Source organism: Tenrec ecaudatus, chromosome 3 (assembly GCF_050624435.1).
Source record: "Tenrec ecaudatus isolate mTenEca1 chromosome 3, mTenEca1.hap1, whole genome shotgun sequence".
NCBI classification, from domain to species: domain Eukaryota; kingdom Metazoa; phylum Chordata; class Mammalia; order Afrosoricida; family Tenrecidae; genus Tenrec; species Tenrec ecaudatus.
In genome coordinates, this window is record NC_134532.1 from 165,137,700 (window position 1) to 165,158,965 (window position 21,266).

A 21,266-nucleotide genomic window follows, 5' to 3' on the forward strand; every position below is an offset into this window, starting at 1 on the left:
CCTTATTTCCACATGATACAATTTCCAGCTCCTATCTGATCCTCCTCTATCCAAAAGATCCACCTCCTCACCCCCTGACACTACCCAGAAGACTACACATCATCTACAGCTCAATGACTCTGTGGCATAAACAACAGCCATCATGAAGAGAAATGAAATTCAATAACTGAACATTGCCCAAACCAAATGGAATACACAGAAAAAGACACCCCTGAACTGCCAGAATGAGAATGCAAGAAAGTGATACTTAAGGGCCTATAAGAAAATAGGGGGTCAATCCTATCCTGAAAACAGATGAAAAACTAGAGCTACTAGAAACCACGACACCTAAAGGAAATTTGGGCACTAAAGAATTGCATAGCAGAAATAAAAAGCAAAGTATAAGATATGATCAATAGAATGTAAGAAATGGAAAATTGAATCAGCAAACTCGAAGAGAACCACCCAGAATTCAGCAAATAAGAGAAACAATCAAACAAAAAAGGTAAAGAATATGAAGAAAGCCTGAGGATGATGTGGGACCCCATGAAATGCAATAATATTTTAATTATTGGGATTCATGAATAGGAAGAAACAAATAAGTTTACAGTTAAAATAGTAAGAGAATTATTGGAAGTTCCTCAAATCACAAAGGAGGAGACAGTAACCATCCAGAAAACAAAGAGAATACCATATTGATTAACCACCCCCCTCCCCCCCCAAAAAAAACACATCAAGACATATAGTACTCAAATTATCCAATTTCAAAGAAAAAGAAAGAATCATGAGAACAGTTGGTGAGGAAAAATATAGTTACATATCAAGGTAAACAGATAAGACTAAGCTCACACCTCTCTGCAGAGACCATACAGAAAAGAACTTGGAGCCATAGATTATGAAATTTGGAAAATAACATTTGCAATCCCAGAATTCTTTATCTAGCAGTGCTTTTCATCAAACTGGAAAGAAAAATAAAAGATTCCTCAAACAAGGAAATATTTAGGGAACCCATAAAAACAAAACCAGCATTATGAAAAATAATACCCAGTTCTTTATGGGAAGAAAACCATCATGCAAAACACTCAAACATGAGAACACCCTGAGGTTCATCACCAACCAGAAACTAATAAACTATAAACAGTACCCCAAACATTATAGGTCTAGTGGATAAACAAAGACATAAATAAACTCCTCAAGCACACACCACCCCATAAATACCAAGCACAAGGAGTACAAGGTGACAGCAACTAATCTACATTTAGATTTAATTACACTGAATGTGAATGCATGAAATCCATCAATCAAAATACAAAGAGTAAGAGAGTGGATTAGACTTCAGGATCTATCAATCTGTTGCCTTCAGGAGATACATCTAAACTCACAAACAAAAATACACTGAGGGTCAAAGAATGTCAAAAATCTGTCAAGTTAATGGCAATAAGTAAAAAAAAATAGCAGGAGGGGCAATATTAATCTCTGACAAAATAAGAGTTCAAGGTACACAATATAGCAAAAAATAAGAATGGTTATTACATAACGCTCAAGGTATTAATAGACCAGAACTCATAACAATAATAGATTTATATGTAGTATAAAAACACCGAAAAACAAAACCCTTGAAATGCACCAAACAAATCCTCAAAGAGATGAAAAGAGAAATCACCAGATCAACAATAGTAAGTGACTTCAATACACCTCTCTCAAAGAAAGATAGATCCACAGTTAATAAACTCAATAAAGAAGAGTTGAACAACACAATTGAACGACTTTATTTACAGAACTCTCCAAAAAAAAACAACAAAAAATACCCCAAATACACATCCTTCTCCAAAGCACATGACTCATGTTATAAAATAGACCACATACTCAGCCATACAGCAAGTTTGAGAAAATTCAAACTCATAGAAATCATACAAACCAACTTATCTGACCATACTGCCATAAGGAAAACAAACACTGGGAGACTCAGAAATGACTGGTAAATAACTCAAATGAGAGAAAATTAGAAAGTTCCTAGAAACTAATGAGAAATATAACATGATAACCAAAAGTTATGGGACACAGCAAAAACAGTGATCAGAGGTCACTCTATAGCAATCAATGCACATGTGGAAAAAGGAGGAGAGAATTATGTTCAGAACCTTAACACAACACCTCTATCTAATAGAACAGATTCAATGGCATAAACCTTCCAAGGGCAAAAGAAAAGAAGTCATAAAAATTAGAGCAGAAATAAATGATCTGGAAAGCAGAAAAACAATGGGAAAAAATCAACAAATAAAAGAGTTGGTTCTTTGAAAGGATCAACAAAATTGACAAATGGCTAGCAAACTTAACAAAGGAAAAGAGGGCGCAGATGTCAATATCTAGAATAAGGGTTGAAAGGCAAGTCTCAACAGACCCTAATGAAATAAAAAGATTAATGATGCAGTATTAGAAAAGATTATATTTCAACAAATTCAATAATCTAGATGAGATGGACAAATACCTACAAAATACTCTCTAAATTAATGCATATTGACCTCATTGCAAGCCAGGGGGAAGAGCCAGTACAGAAATCTGAGATCCAAGAGAGAACTGTGATTCTAGAGGAGAAGCAGGGCATGGCAGAGGAGCGGCAGCAGGAGAACCAAGAGTATGAGAGAGTGGTGGACTTCCATGCCAAATAAGAACAAAGCTAAACAAGTGCCTTTGGGTAGGAGACTCGCTTTTGGAGTCCTGTGCCTCCAGACACCTATTTGGGGAGCCAGATTTCCTAATCCACAAGGCTAAATTGAAGTGCCTTAAGGCTAATGACACTACACCCCCACCTCCACACACACACACACACACACACACGCACGCACACACGCACACGTTCACACACACAAACACACACACGCACACACACACACACACACACACTTTTGATGGTCCATTTTATACACAGCAAGAGGATAATTATAATTATCTCTGTAAACAAGCTCTTATAACTGAATCATATAATCAGGAAAATGTCATTTGGTGGGAGTGAAAACCATTATGGCTAGAAAAGCCATGTTACGTAATTTACTGTACTGAGCAGGGTAATACTTCTATCCCTTAGGCATGTGAATTCCTGTAGCCACCTCCGTCCTTATTGCACTACCATTTAGGATTTTATATACTTCTGAGACAAACTTTTACCAGCCTTCTTTGCCAGTAATCTCTCACTCTGCCAGTTTTCTTTCTAAACTCTTCTGAGAATGGTGCTTTATTTTGAAAAAGAAAAAACAAAATGAAACAAAACAAACCAGATTGTAGCAAACAAAAACTCCTTAACATGGTATGTGTGTTCTTTGTTTTTGTATATACTTCATCTTTTTCTTTAAATGAAAGCTCTTTTAATGTATTAGTTTATACATATTCAGCTACCTAAAATTACCTTCCATTCCTTGATTTATAAAATGCATTAATTGCTCAATATCCTGTTCAAATGTTCTTTTTAACATAAAGCCTTCCATTACTCCTGCTTGTTTTCCTCCCCCTGGCATTTGAAAATGAGGTTGCCTTTATTTATGATATTTAGCATATGATGCTTCAAAATCCCTTTCATTCACAGTAAGATCTGTATTATTGGCTTATCTGTCCCACCCCACTCAGTCCCTGGATTCACAGAAACATGGACAGTATTCCTTCCCATCTTCCTCATCAAGAGGACAATGTTGGAGGTATATTTGACTCTCTATAACTACGGCCTGGATAAACAAGTGAAGATATTTTATAAGAACTATAAAAGCCCCAATAAAATGATTTATGGGGAAAAAAGCATCTTTGAAATACCCTGAATTTCGTTTTAAAGAGGTTAGAACTTATCAAATAGTAGAAAGTGTTAAATGCTAAACTATACAGTATTATCATGTTTCAGGATTTTGAAAGTTACTTCTGCTGGTTGAGTGATTTTATTAATTTTCAAGAGAAATGCTTTATCATGCAAATTTGGGCGTCAGAGAAAAAGTGAGTTGGGTTATTTCATCATCTTTATTTTTTATTATCTTATCTGCGTGTGGGACATCAAATGACAAAAGTACTTCTGTATAATCATGTTACCGAATGGTTGTAAAACTACTAAATAAATTATATCAAAGATATATTTTTTTATTCCCATTAAACTCGTGTCCTGAGAGAGAGTTCCTGAGGTTCACATTGGACATGTTAGCAACTCTAAGGTTCGCTATTGTTCTCTAATTCAAAGGATCAAATTGGTTTTCACTAAGAGTGGGCCTTGGTTTTGTTTTACCCATGAGAACAGGGAGACTGAAAAGTAATTATAGCTTTCATCTGAAGCATTTCAAATAATCGGGAATTCCTAAAACAATGACATAGAAACCTCCCAGGCATGATTTTCAGGAATTCAGTAAACAGCATGGAAGGCCTTATTTGACCCCCTCTGCCTTTCCCATTGCTTCGAGGCAGGGGTTAGACCTGCCCCCACACTCCATCTTTCTTATCTGCTCTGAAAGCAATTGTTCCTCCCACAAGGCTCTACGTCTACTCTGGGTTCAATAATCCATAGCAATGATCACACAGAATTCAGAGACAATACTCACAATCAAGGGGACTTATTAGAGAGGTTGAGCCCTGGTGTTATAGGTAGGCATTACGATTTGGGCTGCAATCCCAAACTTCAGCAGTTTGAAATCACCAGCCACCCAGGGGGAGAATGAGTACACTTTCTGCTTCCCATGAAGAGTTACGGTCTGGGCAACCCGCAAGGGAAGTTCTACCTTGTCACCCGGTGAGTCGGAATCAACTCCATGGTAGTGACTGGTTTCACTAGGGAAGTGAATAGGCTACCACAGGATTAATAAACAGTAAGGATACAGTCTTTGGTCCACACTTGTTGTTAGCCTGCAACTGAGCCGCTCTCTCGTACTCTCAGCCATGTGATACCTTGACCACTGCCTTTCTAGATCAGGAAGTCACGTCTTTCTTCACCAACCTCAGTCTCAGTCCTCACGTCTTGCTCTGTGCCACAGTCTTGGTGCCACTCTCTGGTGCCTGTGCTCTTGGCCTTCACCACTTCAGACCGTGCTCTTCAGGTTCTCTCGGGCTTTCTCTCACTGCTACTCCTTCAGAAATGCTTTATCCTTATAGCTATAGGTTTGGCAAAGACACCTGGACAATCCCCTCTATTAGTATTATGCATACCCTATTTACATCATCCCATGATATCATTCCCACTCATCTGTCAGTTTGTGCTTCACTGATTAGATTAAACTGTGTGAATCATAAAACCAACCAACCAAACAAGCAAGACTGCTGAAAGCCTGGAGGAGGATGGGAATTCCAGAATAAAAACTTCATTGTGGTCACAGGAAACTTGTACACGGAACAAGATGCAGCTGCTCAAGCAGAACACTAGAATACTGCGTGGTTTAAAATCAGTAAAAGTGTACACAGGGCTGTATCCTCTCGCCATACCCATTCAATCTGTAGACTGAGCAAATCATCAGAGAAACTGGCTTAGAGGAAGAATAATATGGCTTATTAACAACTTGCAGTGTGCAGATGACACAATTTTGCTTGCTTAAAGTGAGAAGTTGTAACATTTCCTGGTGAAAGCAAAGATTGCAGCCTCTGTGTGGATTATGATTCAATGTAAAGGAGAGCAAATCCTCACAAGTGGACCAATAGGTAACATCATGATAAATGGAGGACAGATTCGAGTTGTCAAGGATTTTGTTCTGCAGGGATCCACCATCCACGCTCATGGAAGCAGCAGTGGAGAGTTCAACAGATGAGCTGCACTAGGTAAATCTGCTGCGCAGGGCCATTTTAGCGTACTGAAGACCTACGATGTTAATTTGAGGATTTAGGTGCACTTGACCCAAGCTATTGTATTGTTCATTGCCTCATATGCTTGTGGAAGTTGGATATTGAATAAGGAAGACCAAAGAAGAATCTATGCATTTGAATTGTGCTGGAGAAGAATATTGAAAATACCACGACCTGCTAAAAAGAGAAGCAAGTTTGGCCGAGTAAAAGTATGGTCAGAGTGCGTCTTCGAGTCAAGCATGACAAGACTTTTACATATTTTGGACATATTGTCAGAAGATCAATTGCTCAATTCCTGGAGAAGGACATTACGCTCGGTAAAGTGGAGGAGTGGCAAAAAAGAGGAAGGTCATCAACAAAATGGATTGGCGCCATGGCTGCAATAATGGGTTCAGGCATAAGAACAATCATGAAGATTTTACAGGACCAGAGATTATTTCCTTCTGCTGTGCATAAGGTGGCGATGGGTCAGAATTGACTTGATAGCACCTAACCACAAAAACTCAATTATTTGGTTGGCATAACAGAGAGAGGGGTAGAAGAGCCATATTAAAATTTCAACACAAAAAATACTAAGAGAGAAAATCAGAATTCAAAGTGATGGAAAGAACAGAGCAGAAGTACTCCCTGGGGTTTCAGAGAAGGCTAATCTTTAGAGGAGTAGAAAACCTCATCTTTCTTCTGAGAAGGTCTGATGGTTTCCAACTGCTAACTGTGTGGTTGTAGAACCATGAGTAAATCACTACACCACTGGGCTTCTTTTATTGTGGACAGACCGGTGTAAAATTTAATACTGTTACAAAAGTTCAGTGCTATCAATTTGATATGCCCTAACTGCTTTTGGAATACCATTTTATCCAGTAGTAATTTTTAAAATCAGTTAGCATAAATATGTATAGAAAAAATTTAGCAGTTCCAAATTTAAGGTGAAAAGAACTCTGTAGAAAAAAAAAAAAGTAAGTCACCAGAGCTGTAATAGAAGAAAATGACCCAGTGGTAGAAAGCACTTATATAAACATTAATAACGACTTTTAGAGGGAAAAAATAATCTGCCGAAAATAAGACTGATAAGAATTATAAACAGTTAATTTAATCATTGACATATTACTGACTTTGGGAGTCCTCTACTTAATCAACGGGAGAAGTAAAATACTACTGCTATTCACTTCTTTGGGTATGAAGTAAAAATTTACATTTTATCCAAGCACGCAGTTACTGCCAGAAGAGTATAGAGTTCTATGAGCAAGCTATTACTTAAAGTGAAATTCTTAATTTCTCTTCAATGTTTCTGGAAGTAATTTTACATTCGAAGGAAGGATAACTTCACTTTTTAAAAAAAGTAATAAAATGCAACCAAATTCCATTTATAGGATGATAGGGGATGGACTTCTTTTATGTCTTTTTTATTTGTAACCAAAAAGCTTGAATATAATAAAATGTCATAAGCCAAACATTCTTCCACACAGTTTTGCTTTTTCCATCATCAACCACTTTGTTTTATTCTTTTTGATTTTCCTCTTATTATTTTGTTGGCATTTGATATTACCTTATTTCTAATGCTCTATGATAGCTCTATGTTTCTAATTACCTCAATAATTCAAATCTACCCACACACCAAAAACAAAGTGCATAATTTTTCTAACAGTTTCAACATATGTCCTATTTTACCTGAAAGAGGACTTTTTTCTTATAACTCAGTACTATCTGTTAGCTATTTTTTTTCACATTTGTTGCCTAGCACAATTCCAGACTCATTATGTACAGATAATTTAAAAAATAAACAACTTTTTTACTCTCCGACCATTACCAATGTCATCTGTGACATCTTTGTAAGAGATAGAAGTGGAACTGTTTACAGGACTTCAGATCAGCCAGCTCAGGGAAGCCCGCAGAAGAGCATGGTATAACACTTGCAGCATGGATTTATTTCATTTGTCTCTAAGCAGAAAGGAAATGTGTGAAGGTAATTGCCCTTTCAGCAATTAAAAAAGGTTACATAAAAATAATTTTATATAATGGGGCACGCTTCTGAATAGATTTCCAACTTGATAGCATAACTTGTTTCTGAGCTTCTTGTCACAATCTGATTAATGCTAAAGAAAAAGTTAAAACATTTTCATTAATTTTTGTTCCTTCAATGCCTGGAACAAAGAAAAAATTATGACTGCATTTTCATTTTATTGCTACCACATATTCCTGAAAAGGAACTGGCAGATGTCATTATTAAGTTAATTGATTTAATAGCATTCCTATGAATAAGGCAGCATTTATGACTTGAATTGCTTTCTCAGCTGATTGATATTCTATAATAGGATTCTATAAAATGTAAAGAAAGGCCACCCAGGAATACAGCTTTAGATAAATTTTCTAGTGAATTAATTAGCATTTAGGAATCTAAAAAATTATTGCATTTTCAATTATCTATATACACAGCATTTGCTATTAATAATTAGACACAAGTGTTACTTTATCAAGACTCTTTAAAATGTAGTCTTCCAAAATAACACTATGTAAATATATCTCTCTATATCTCTTTATATTTCTTTGTATATATAAAGAACCTACTGGAGTTCTTCATTTTCAAGTATATATTTCTGGGAATGTAAAAGATAGTGGAAATCATGAACACTCAAGGCGAGCCTCCAAACAGCTTCTTTCCAGGCTACAGAGGAAAGGAAAGCCCCACCGGCATATCTCAAAGATAGCTGCTACCACCAGTAGATCCAAGAAGGCAAGGAAGGAAAGGAGATGGCCACCAAATCGATTCTGACTCACAGCGCACTAGAGCACAGGGCAGCACTGGCTCTGTGCGGTTCCTAGACTGGAACTCACTACAGCGTCTTCTCTTTCTCCCTTGCAGTGGTTGGTAGTTTCAAACTGCTGGCCTTGCCTTTCACAGCCCAACATGAAACCATTATGCCACCAGGCCTGGTTACGCAGTCTCAGAAACCCACAGGGCATTTCTAACTTGTCCTGTAGGGCCACTGAGTTGGCATTGACTGGATGACAGTAACTTATTTTGTTTGGAGTCTGAGTCTAACTACAGTTCCATAAAAAGTGATGAAGTTTTGTTATGAAAAGGGAATCTGACTTATAGGTTTATGGAATTCACATTTTTACCTGAAGGTTCAAATAGTCTCATTTAAGAACAATATGCATCTAGAGCACAGGCAACTACCAAGTCTCATTCTAAGAAGAAAACTTGTGGAATTTGGGAGAAAGTTATACAATAATTAATCATTAAAATGGTTTTGTTTAATAGTTAAATTTTAATTATTTGACATTGTTGTACAAAGCTAGTATTTTCTCAGACCTTTAAATTTCTATTTTGTATTAAACTATTTCTATATATTTTTTTCTTATTTGTTATACTTTTGTATAAAACATGCTTCTTATGTTCTTGGACTCATTTATTTATTTATTTGTAAATCAGATTTTTATTCTTGGCATATACCTAAGGGAATGTTAATTAATTAATTAAAATTTGACTTATTATTAATCAGGAGTTAATACATATATAATTCCATAGTTCAATCTCATCAAGAAGTATTGTACAATTGCTAACATGATCAGTTTCCAAACATTCTTTCCCTTCCCGGACTTCTTGACATCCTCTCCCATTTACACCCACGCCCACCCCAACACCCAACACTGTATCCCCTCTGCCCCAAATCTTTATTCTACTTGCTGTACCTGTACCTATAAGTTCATTAATTCTGGGTTTCAGATACCAAAAGACAGCAAAGCATATAACACAACTTTAAGGGCATGACCCCCAAAGCATAACACCTCTGAGATAAAACCTAATTTAAATAAATAAAAAATGACAAAAATAAAGAAAATGTTGAAAAACATTCTATTAATGTCTATATGAGATCCTTAAGGCTAATGGTGGTATAGCATTTCCTTTTGGCATTTATTGCCAGTTCTGAATGAGCTTTGTACCATTGCATGAGCAATGTAGAGGCCACAAGGTCTTGCACCATGACTGATAACAATTGTGAGTGTCAGCTGAGGGTTCCGTAAGGCCACTGCTAAGAACTACTGAAACCAATCGAAGAATAGTGCTTGCTTTGGGAGGGATAGATGGAGTCTGGATTGATAGGGTTGGTGTGTCTGATGCCAGCCTGGTCGAAATCAGGCTTGGCCAGCTGATGCTGATGCTGATGACTATTTTCCCTCCCACCTGAGAAGTTAGAGGTCATAGGTCACCCTTGTTATTCTGTTTTTACACCTGGAAGTCCAAGGGGGAATGGGGACAAGTGGAAATTTAGAAAATAGGTAGAAGAAGGATAATTAGAATCATTCTGAATATCTTATGCTTCAATACTCATAGACATAAACAAGAAATGCTATTTAGTAGACCAAGGGTCAGCAAATATATTCTGTATGAGGCCAGAAGGTAAATATCTTCGACTTTGTGAATGATAATACACTCTGCCACTGTGTCTGGAAGGCAGTGACATAACTTTGTAGAGGAAAATATGCAAGTCATTTTGCTTGTGAGTATAAGAATGAGACATGTCCATAATTAAAATAAAATTTAATATACAGGGTAGTTAGAGAGGCACATACCTTTCTCCATCCTGGTGGCACCGTCAGTTAAGTGTTAGATAGCTCCCCCAGGTCAGAGGTTGACATTCGACAGCTGCTACACAGGAGGAGGAGGAGGCCATCTGCAGCTTCACCCACCCTTCAGAAGGTGGCTAGGAGCGGGAAAGGGCTCAGTAGCAGTGAGGTATATAAGCCTAACCACGGTCAAATTGTAGGTTACCCTTATAGCTTAATTGAATGAACAATCAGGAGTTAATGTAGAAAACTCTCTCCATTCACTTGGAACTGATTACTACATATAATTGAACTATAATTTCAATTAATGCTACATAGAATTTTAAGCTCAGATGTTCACCGGTTACAATATATTAAAACTGGAGGGTCAGATCTCTGTACCTCTATAGTCATTGGATGCCCAAGGAAGAACCAGATCAAACCCAATTCACTACTATCGAATTGATTCTGATTCATCACAACCGTATAAGACAGAATAGAACTGCCTCTGTTGGTTCCTGAGACTCTCTCTCTTTATGGGAGTAGGTAATGTCCTCTTTTTCCCAAGGTGAGACTGGTGGTGTCAAACTGTTGTCCTCATGGTTAGTAGCCTGAGACATGACCCCAGATACCTCCAGGACTCCCCAGGAAGGAGAGGCAAGTAAAGAACCGCTTAAAGTCACCCATTCACAAAGATGATCAGTATGAACATCACAATATACACAGACTGTCAGGTAATAAAGTATCTGTATGAAGTTAGATTTTAATTTATTTTATTTAAATAATAAAATACTTAATTAAATATTAATAAAATAACCAAATATTTAATTAAATATTAATAAAATAACTAAATAAATAAACTATACCATATAGTCTCTCTTTGCTCATGATGATGCTGTGTGTTTCAGAAGACAACTATGCTCCATAAGCCTTTTAATAGCTATAATTTTCTTCTTTTTTTACATTTTATTAGGGACTCATACAACTCTTATCACAATCCAAACATATACATACATCAATTGTATAAAGCACATCCATACATTCCCTGCCCCAATCATTCTCAAAGCACTTGCTCTCCACTTAAGCCCTTTGCATCAGGTCCTCTTTTTTTACCCCTCCCTCCCCGCTCCCCTTCCCTCATGTGCTCTTGGTAATTTATACATCGTTGTTTTGTCATATCTTTCCCTATCCGGAGTCTCCCTTCTCCCCCCTTCTCTGCCGTCCCTCTCCCAGGGAGGTGGTCACATGTGGATCCCTGCAATCAGTTCCCCCTTTCCAACCCACCCACCCTCCACTCTCCCAGCATCGCCCCTCACACCCCTGGTCCTGAAGGTATCATCCACCCTGGATTCCCTGTGCCTCCAGCTCTCGTATGCACCAGTGTACAACCTCTGCCCTATCCAGCCCCGCAAGGCAGAATTCGGATCATGGTAGTTGGTGGAAGGAAGCATCCAGGATCTGGAGGAAAGCTGTGTTCTTCATCGGTACTACCTTACACCCTGATTGACCCATCTCCTCTCCTAAACCCCTATATGAGGGGATCTCCATTGGCTGACACTTGGGCCTTGGGTCTCCACTCTGCACTTCCCCCTTCATTCAAAATAGTATGTATATATATACACATATATATACATACACACACATATATACATATACACACATATACCTTTTTTTTTTTTTTTTTGCATGATGCCTTATACCTGGTCCCTTTGGCACCTTGTGATCGCATTGGCTGGTGTGCTTCTTCCATGTGGGCTTTTTTGCTTCTGAGCTAGATGGCTGCTTGTTCACTTTCAAGCCTTTAAGACCCCAGACACTACCTCTTTTGATAGCCAGACACCATCAGCTTTCTTCACCACATTTGCTTATGCACCCATTTGTCTTCAGCAATCCTATCATGGATGTGTGAAGCCAATGATATGATTTTTTGTTCTTTGATGCCTGATAACTGATCCCTTCGGGACCACTCGATCACACAGGCTGGTGTGTTCTTCCATGTGGACATTGTTGCTTTTGAGCTAGATGGCCGCTTGTTTATCTTCAAGCCTTTAAGACCCCAGTCACTATCTCTTTTGATAGCCGGGCACCATCAGCTTTCTTCATCACATTTACTTGTTCACCCACTTTAAGAAGGAGATCACTAAGTTTTCCGTGCAGGGTTTTGACCTGGGCTTCAACCACTAGCCTTTCTGTTAGTGGCCAGTGCAAACTGCATGTAGCACACAGCAGTCTTTTCAAACAGAATTATCTGCCACGCATCTATCACTTCTTAACATGTTTCTATTGGTGATATGTCAGCTCAAATCACTTATGTTTTAGATAAATCAATTGAGAAAGGAATACATAATTCAGTTTTCATCCCATTTAGACCACCAACAATAAGAATTAATAACCACAAACATCACAGGTTTCATCAATTTATTTCAATATTTTTCTTATTAAAAATCTCTTTGATGAGAAATGAATGAGCATACACGTTTAAGACAGACACATATTTGAAACATTATTCTACATTTTATTTTATAATTTCTGTGAGATTTATTTTCCAAATCTATAAATTTAAAACAATGATGCCTAGCTTGTAAATATGACTTCAGATATACATAAATAGACTTAAGATATATATATACGCACACACACACACACACACACACACATATATATATATATATATATATATATATATTCATGTTGTAAACACTTCAAGAGCCATGGTAATGTAGGGGGTTACAAGTTGTACTGCTAATTACAAGGTCAGCAGTTTGAATTCACCAGAAACTCCATGAGACAATGATGAGACTTGTCTGCTTCCTTATTATTTATGACTTTTATACACTCAGAGGAAGTTCTATTTTATCCTTTAGAGTTGCAACTGGTGATACGTGACATAATGCCAATGTGTTTTGTCCTATTTTTGTTTCTTTTTAAATGTAATTTTTCATAAGTTCTGACTCTTTCATAATAACTCAGGGGAAAAATTCCTGTTCATCTTGTCCTGCTTTGTCTGTCTATTCTTGAATTGTCTTACTGGTGTCTACACAAGTAGTTTTCAAAGGTTAATGTGCTTAGCAATCCACTAGAGATTTGATAATATGCAGATTCTGATGTAGCAGTTATGAGCTGTTTACATTTCTATAAAGTGTCTATTCAGACCTGACCTTGGTGTTCTAGAAACCATTGTTTGCAAAGATCTGTACATTGTTTTGGTGTCTGGTGATCGCTTACTCCTCTGACATCAGGATGCTTCCCCACCAATCTATTGCATGAACCCCAGTGCATTCTTAAAAGCCATATCTAATGAACATGTTTTCTCATCTAACTTGAAATTTTTTCAGCCTTCGATATTGCCAATAATGTTGAACTAACTTCACTCCTAAATAGCTGAATGCCAATAAATTTCTTAAGGACTCCATGGTTAGGAATAAAATAAGAAACAATTATAAGGACTATAATTTAACATAGTACATTTTCAAATGTCCAAGAGGTAAAGCAATGAATAGAAATTTTCAAAGGGCAGCTTGAGAAGGCAAAGCCAAATATTATAATGAAATGTTCAAAGACCTAGAATTAGAAAACCAAAAGGGAATAATATGCTCAGAATATCTGAAACTGAAAGAACTCACAACAAAACTCAAGCCTAGAATTGAAATATTGAGTTTATATAGGTAAAAATATAGAATGATGCATCTTAGATGCCTGATACCTGATCCGATCCACACTTCATGATCACACAGGCTTGTGTGCTTCTTCCATGTGGGCTTTGTTGCTTCTCAGCTAGATGACTGCTTGTTTATTTTCAAGTCTTTAAGACCCCAGCCCATCTGTAGACAATTGGACATCCCCTCACAGAAGGTTCACAAGGAAGAGCCGAGCCAGTCAGGGTGCAGTATAGCACTGATAAAGGACACAACTTTCCTCTACTTCTTTAATACTTCTTTACCGCCAATGTCATGGCCTCAATTCTACCTTACAAATTGGATCTGAACAGAACATGCTCACTTCTACAGATAAAAGCCTGAAACACAGGGAACCCAGGATAGATAAGCCTTTCAGGTCCAACAAGGAGAATAGGATACCAGGGGATTATGTGAAGATGTGGGGAGAAAGGGGAAATCAATCACAAGGATCAACATATAACCCACTCCCAGAGGGACGAACAATGTAAAAGTGGGTGATGGGTGACAGAACAAGTGTAAGATTTGAAAATAATAACTTAGCAAGGGTTCATGAGGGAGAGTGGGTTGGGGAAGGAGGGCAAAAAATGAGGAGCTGATATCAAGGGCTCAAATAGAAAGAAAATATTTTGAAAATGATGATGGCAACATATGTACAAATGTGCTTGACACAATGGATGAATGTATGGAAGGTGATAAGAGATGTAAAAATCCCCAATAAAAGTATTTATTAAAAAATATGGACAAATTTGATTAAAATATAGTTGGAATTTTTCCACACAAAAAAATTGAATGATGCAAGAGTCATCAAAAGAAGATGGAAAGAATACACAGAATCACTTAACCAAAAATAACTAATCAACATTCCACTATTTCATGAGGTATGAACAAGAACCAATGACACCAAAGGAAGAAGTTCAAGCTACACTGAATTTAACCCAAAACAAGGCTCCAGGAATTTATAGAATACAAACTGAAATGCTTCAACAAGCTACTAAAGCACCGGAAACAATTGTCTGTCCCAGAAAATTTTATAGATGGCGACTTGGCCCAATGAATGGAAGAGATCCATATTTATAACCATTCCAAAGAAAGGAGACCCAACAGTTGCCCAAATTATAGACCAACAACAGTGGTATCACATATCAGTAAAACTTTATTGAAAATTATCTAACAACAGTTGCAGCCGTAAATTGATATGGAGCTGTCAGCTGCTCTGGATGGATTAGAAGGGGGCATGAACAAGGGTGTACCATTGCTGATGTCACATGGATCTTGGCTGAAATCAAAGAATAATAGGAGGATATTTACTTATGTTTTATTGAGTATACCAAGGCAAGCAACTGTGTGGACCATAGAAAACTATGGCTACCTTTGAGAAGAAAGAGAATTCTAAAACATTTCATTGTGTTCCTGCAGAACTTGTACCAGATCAGGAGGTGTTTGTGCAAACAATATACTGCATGGTTTAAAATCAGGAAATGTGTGTGTCAGGGTTGTACCCCTACACCATACGTATTCAATCTTGATGCTGAGCAAAGAATCAGACAAACTAGCTTATATGAGGAAGAATGTACCATCAATATGTGAATTGCGGATGACACAACCTTCCTTGCTGAAATCTAGAAGAGCTTGAAGCACTTGCTGATAAAGATCAAGGATTGTAGCCTTCAGTATTCATTACAACAATACAAAGAAGTCTCAAATCCTCACTTGACCACTAGTTAACATCATGATAAATGTGGAAAAGAGTGACGTTGTCAAGGATTTTGTCTTGCTTGGATCCACAATCAACGCTCATGGAATCCACAGTCAAAAGATGAGCTGCTTTGCGTAAATCTGCTTCGCAAAACCTCTGTAGAGTATTGAAAAACAAGAATGTTACTTTGAAGATTAAGGTGGGTCTGATGCAAGAAATGGTATTTTCCATCACTACATATGCATGTGAAAGTTGCACATTGATTAAGGTAGGTCAAATAAGAATTTATGCACTTACATTGGGATGCTAGAGAAAAATATTGAAAGTACCAAGGACTGCTAAAAGGATAAACAAATCTGTCTTGGAAGAAGTATATCAGACAGGGTCTTAGAGACTATGATGGTATGTCTTATTCATACTTTGTACATGTTGTCAAGAGAGACTAGTCATTGGAGAATGGTATCAGGCTTGGTAAAATCGATGGGCAGTAAAAATGAGGAAGGTAATCTATGAGATATATTGACCAGAAATAATTGTGGAGATGACACAGGACCCAGCAGTGTTTCATTCTGTTGTGCATAGGATTGCTATGTGTGGGAATAGATTCAATGGCACCTAACAACAATAACAACAACACATTTCAGTAACAAATTATCTATATAATTAAAGTTAGCAAACAATTTGGTACAATCATATCTCTGTTACCAGCATCTGTAGTCTACATCTTGGCAGACCTAAGAGTCTTTATCTCGATGGTTTAACATTGAGTTCATCCTGAAGGCTCTAATCACAGATTCCATTTTCTCCAAACCCACTGTGGTAGGGTCACTTCCCATTTATGGTAACTCATAAGATTTAAGTTTTCTGTCAGGATCTTCTATGGTTTCGCCGTTAAGGTCTTAATGTCCTCCTATTCGTCCATGTGTCAGTTTGGGTTGATGGGAGAAACATAATCACAGATACTCATATGTGTATAAGAAAGAGCTTTATATATAGAAGCAGTTGAATATTGATTGAGAAAACATCCCAGCCCAGTACAGATTAAGTCCATAAATCTGATATTAGACCATATGTCTGATACCAATCTACAAAATCCTCTTCAGACTCATGAAACACATGTAATGATGCCAAATGCATCTTCCTAACCACAGGCCAGTGGGTGGGAAGTCTTGTGGATACAGTGGTATTGTAAGCATCTCAGCATTGGCAAGTATCTCCACTTGGCTCCTCCAGCTCAGGGCACTAGAGTAGCTCCATGTCTCTTGCCAGATGCAATGTCTCCCATGGATTAAGAATGTATCACACCTCCAGAGAGCTATTTATCTCCTTAGTGCCTCCAAATGAAGTCATCAAGCTGAGAGCTGATTGACAGGCTAAACTCCACCCCTTTACTCCTAATTTTCAAATTGACAACAAATTATCTAACTACCACAGACCACCCTCGGTCAGTTTGACACTTTCACACAACTCTTTAGCCACATATAATTTTCAAACAATAATAAAACCATATCGTACCTAACAGGATAAAAGTAAAATGCATACAATTCTAGATGTGTCACCCTCATTTAAACATAATATTCTATAAGCGAACAAAATAAAACTATCCTATACTTATGTGAACACCTATACCATAACCCTATGAATATATTCCTATGAATATATTCCCTGACCTGTGAAAGTCTGTAAGTCACCCACTTTATGCCTTTATCCGCCCCATTTGGGTCTCCAATTTCTATACCGCCCACTTTTATCAACGCAGTGCTCTGAGAAAGCAATCGTTTTCTTTCACATGAAGACCCTTCAATCCACTTGGGACCTTGTGATAGCCACGTCCATAAGCAAAGTCAAATCAGGACAGGCCATCTATTAAGTCAACAGCAATATGCGCCAGTTTACAGACTCGAAAATCTTCTCTTCATCTGGTCAGGTTCTGGTCAACTCAATGTGGTCTCCCTCACTTAGCCTTACCAGAGTGCCCATTGGCCATCTTGCCTTTCGACCATGAGCCTCATCACAAATTCTCAACAACCTAGCACCTTTGTGCTAGGTCATGACCTTCAGACCAGTCAACCAGCTCTTGTCTTCTCCTCTAGATCCTGTAGACCATGACGGGTGTCAGTGGCCAGACTCAACCTGTCTCTTTATTTTATGCATTTCTCTTATGCCCACTCAATAAGCAGATCTAAGTGTTGGCATCATTTCAGGTTTCCCACAGGCTGACCTAGAGTGGAGAGTTTCTTCAGGGCTCCAGATTTTGTCCAGTTTCTGACAAAAAACACTAGTTCAAGATTTAAAAAGTCCCAACGTTCCTTTTTCTTCAATCTGTCAACAGCGCCCAAAGCTAATCTCTTGGAATGCAAATGTCCTGAGCACTCAAAACACTGGGTAGGCTTATCTTTTCAGATCCTTCTTTGCAGGTATGTCCTAAACCCATTTAAAGATTCAAATTTTAATGACTGAAGGCAATGCTTACAAACTCTCTATTTCATACTTCCCAATAATCATTTTATCAATCATTATATCAATAATAATACACAGAAGAAATCAGTATAAACAAAGTAGAATAAGATACTAATCTCAATTCTTCAAACAGTCAAGGATAGTCCTTATCTGTCTTATCTTAATCATTATCTGAACTATTCTATTGATACAAAATATGGGGCTTGGCCTCTGGCATCATCAAGCCAGAGTCAAGATTTCTGTCAGCCATTTTGACCTTCTGTCAGACATTTTCACCAAGCAGCTCTGAGAAATTCATGGGGAAATCTTGCTCAAGATTCACATTTATCACAATCATTTTCACTATTCAGATAGGATTAACCAAAGAGAATTTCTAGGAATCAAAACATTAAATCCCCACATTCTTTCCAGAAACCAGTTGAGTAAACAGTATGCCTCTGGTAGAAAACCTACCATGAAGCAGAGGTGGAACATACATCCACTCTCCATCTATATGAATTGTTTCTCTAGTCCTCCACTCGCAAGGTGACTGGAGAAAAAAATTCATAGACACGCATATATGTATAAGAAAGAATTTTATATGCAAGAGCAATGGAATACTGAGAAAACATCCCAGCCCAGTCCAGATCAAGTCCTTAAGTCCAAGATTAACTCATATGTCCGATACCAATCTATAAATTCCTCTTCAGACTCATGAAACACATGCAATGACACCTAATGCAGGAAGATCACAGGCCAGTGGGTATAAAATCTTGTGTATCCAGTGGCAGTGGAAGTATCTCAGCGCTGACAGGGGTCTCCACATGGCTCCTTCAGCTCCAGGGCTTTAGGGTAGGTCCATGTGTCTTGTCTGCAGGATGTCTCGCAGGGAGTGAGTGGTGTCTACCCTCAAACGACCTATTTATCTCCTTAGTGCCTCCCAATGATGTCATCAAGCTGTGAACTGATTGACAGGCTAAACTCTACCCCTTTATTCTTTGTCTCAAATTGACAGCATCTTATGTAACTACCACACCCCATGATGTTAAGTAACAAGAGACCTGCTGCGAGCAGCCAATCAGTTGTAAGAAGATGAGAATGGTCACGGCCTTAATGAAGGTTATTGAGACTGGAGGCAAGGGATGCCAAGTACTTCCTATCTCAGTAGATCCGGTGGGGAAATTGGTTTCTTCTTGCTGCTTTGACTTTTCCATCTTGTTGTTCATCAGCATCTTGTCTTTTTGCCAATTCTCAGCATATTTTGCAATGTGTCTGGGAACCATCAGCAGCCTGATATCTGACCTGCTGACTTTAGATTCTATAGCGATAAGCCTGGTTTACTGACTACAGATTTATCCCCTTTTGAATTTACCAGAATTTGGTCATTGTTGTTTGTATTACTGTTTCCTGATTCATTAGCCCTCTTGGCTACTCGTTACATGATGTCTCCAAATTAACATCTGACCCCTAGATCTGAACTGGAATCGATTTATTCACTTCCCCAATTATGTGAGCTATTCTCTTAATGTAAAATTCTCTCAATATAAGTGCACGCATGTGTGTGTGTGTGTGACATATGTTGCCTACTTAGAGACGTCAGTCTAATCTATCTATATAGGGCTTCTAAGATTATAAACCTATATGTAACAGACGGCATCATCTTTCTTTCTCACCATGACCAGAAGATTTGGACCACTGACCTTATGGTTAGCAGGCAAATACCTTTCCTATAGCACTTAAACAAAAACTATAGTTCCTGCCATGGAGTTGATATTGACTTTCAGTGATGCTGTAGGACAGGGTCCACCTACCCTTGTGAGTTTCTGAGACTGTAACTTTTTGCAGGAATAGAAAGCCCCATCTTCCTCCCTGGGAGAGGACAGAGCTTTCCACCTGATGAACCTGCAGTTTGCAGCCCTCTGACGGTGCCAATAGGGCTCCTTCTATGTGCATAAGGATACATAATATTTAATGGAATACCATGCATTATAAGCAGGGGAATCTGGGAAAACATTTGTTTAAAAAATATTTCTTTATCTGGTATAAAACATCCTTTGTGTGAATTTCATTAAAATTTTGTGATATTTATGCTTTTGTTTACCAGCTAATTCACATTGAGTTTAATTGCTCTCTTATTTCAAATATAGAAAAAAAATCCTTCCTATTATATTTAGCAAGGGAAAAAATGAAAACAAAAGAGTTACCCAGAAAATCCAACTATTCCTGATATTAAAACCAGTTTTTAACAATATTTTCATAAAGATTATGTAATGTTATTATAAATGAAAATATATGTAAGAGTGCTTTTACGTAGGAGTGATTTTAATATATTGGTTTCTGATAAGCTATTCCTAAGTATAGATCAATTAAACCCTAATGAAAATACAGTGAAGAAAAAGAAATTCTATAAAGCTATGCTAAATGACAATGAGATGATGGATGTCATAGATGGTGAAATGGGCATGAATTATGGAAGACAAAATCAGAGAAAAATGAGAAACCCAGGTTATAAAATGATTACAGTAGATGATTATAAAACAGAGGGTTAAGAATGGGAACTTTCTAAATGAAATATTTATGTATTGGAATGACACTGAATACAGAATAGAACACAGAATAAAATTCTTATAAAGAAGGATTTCAGAATGAGTAGATATGCGTAAAGTGCTCTTAAAAAGCATTCTATTTTTTTTTCCAGATTGTGGAGTCAACATTGACTATAATCGACTCTGTGGCAAGTCATCCCGGTAAGTCTATGTTCCAAAGTTTTATACTAATTTTATTGCATAAATTGCCTTTCAGTCCATCTTAGGAACCACCCATTGGTACAACTATTTTTCTCCTCATTCAATATTTCAAGGAATTCAGGTATGAGCTATAAACTTATCTAACATCACAGATCAAGCAATGACAATGCCAGATTCCTATTCCGGGCTTCTGATTCCAGAGTCTTCACTTCTAGCCACTATAATATATCCTAGGAACATGCCTAGACAGGTGAGGTATAGCGAATGGAAAACCCATCAGGGTCCCTGCCCTCATAGGTTCACAAAAAGTTCAGTTGGAGATGGCCTTATTTTAACATATAGAGGTAAATGAAATATAGAAATGAGAATTGGATGTGCTTTACT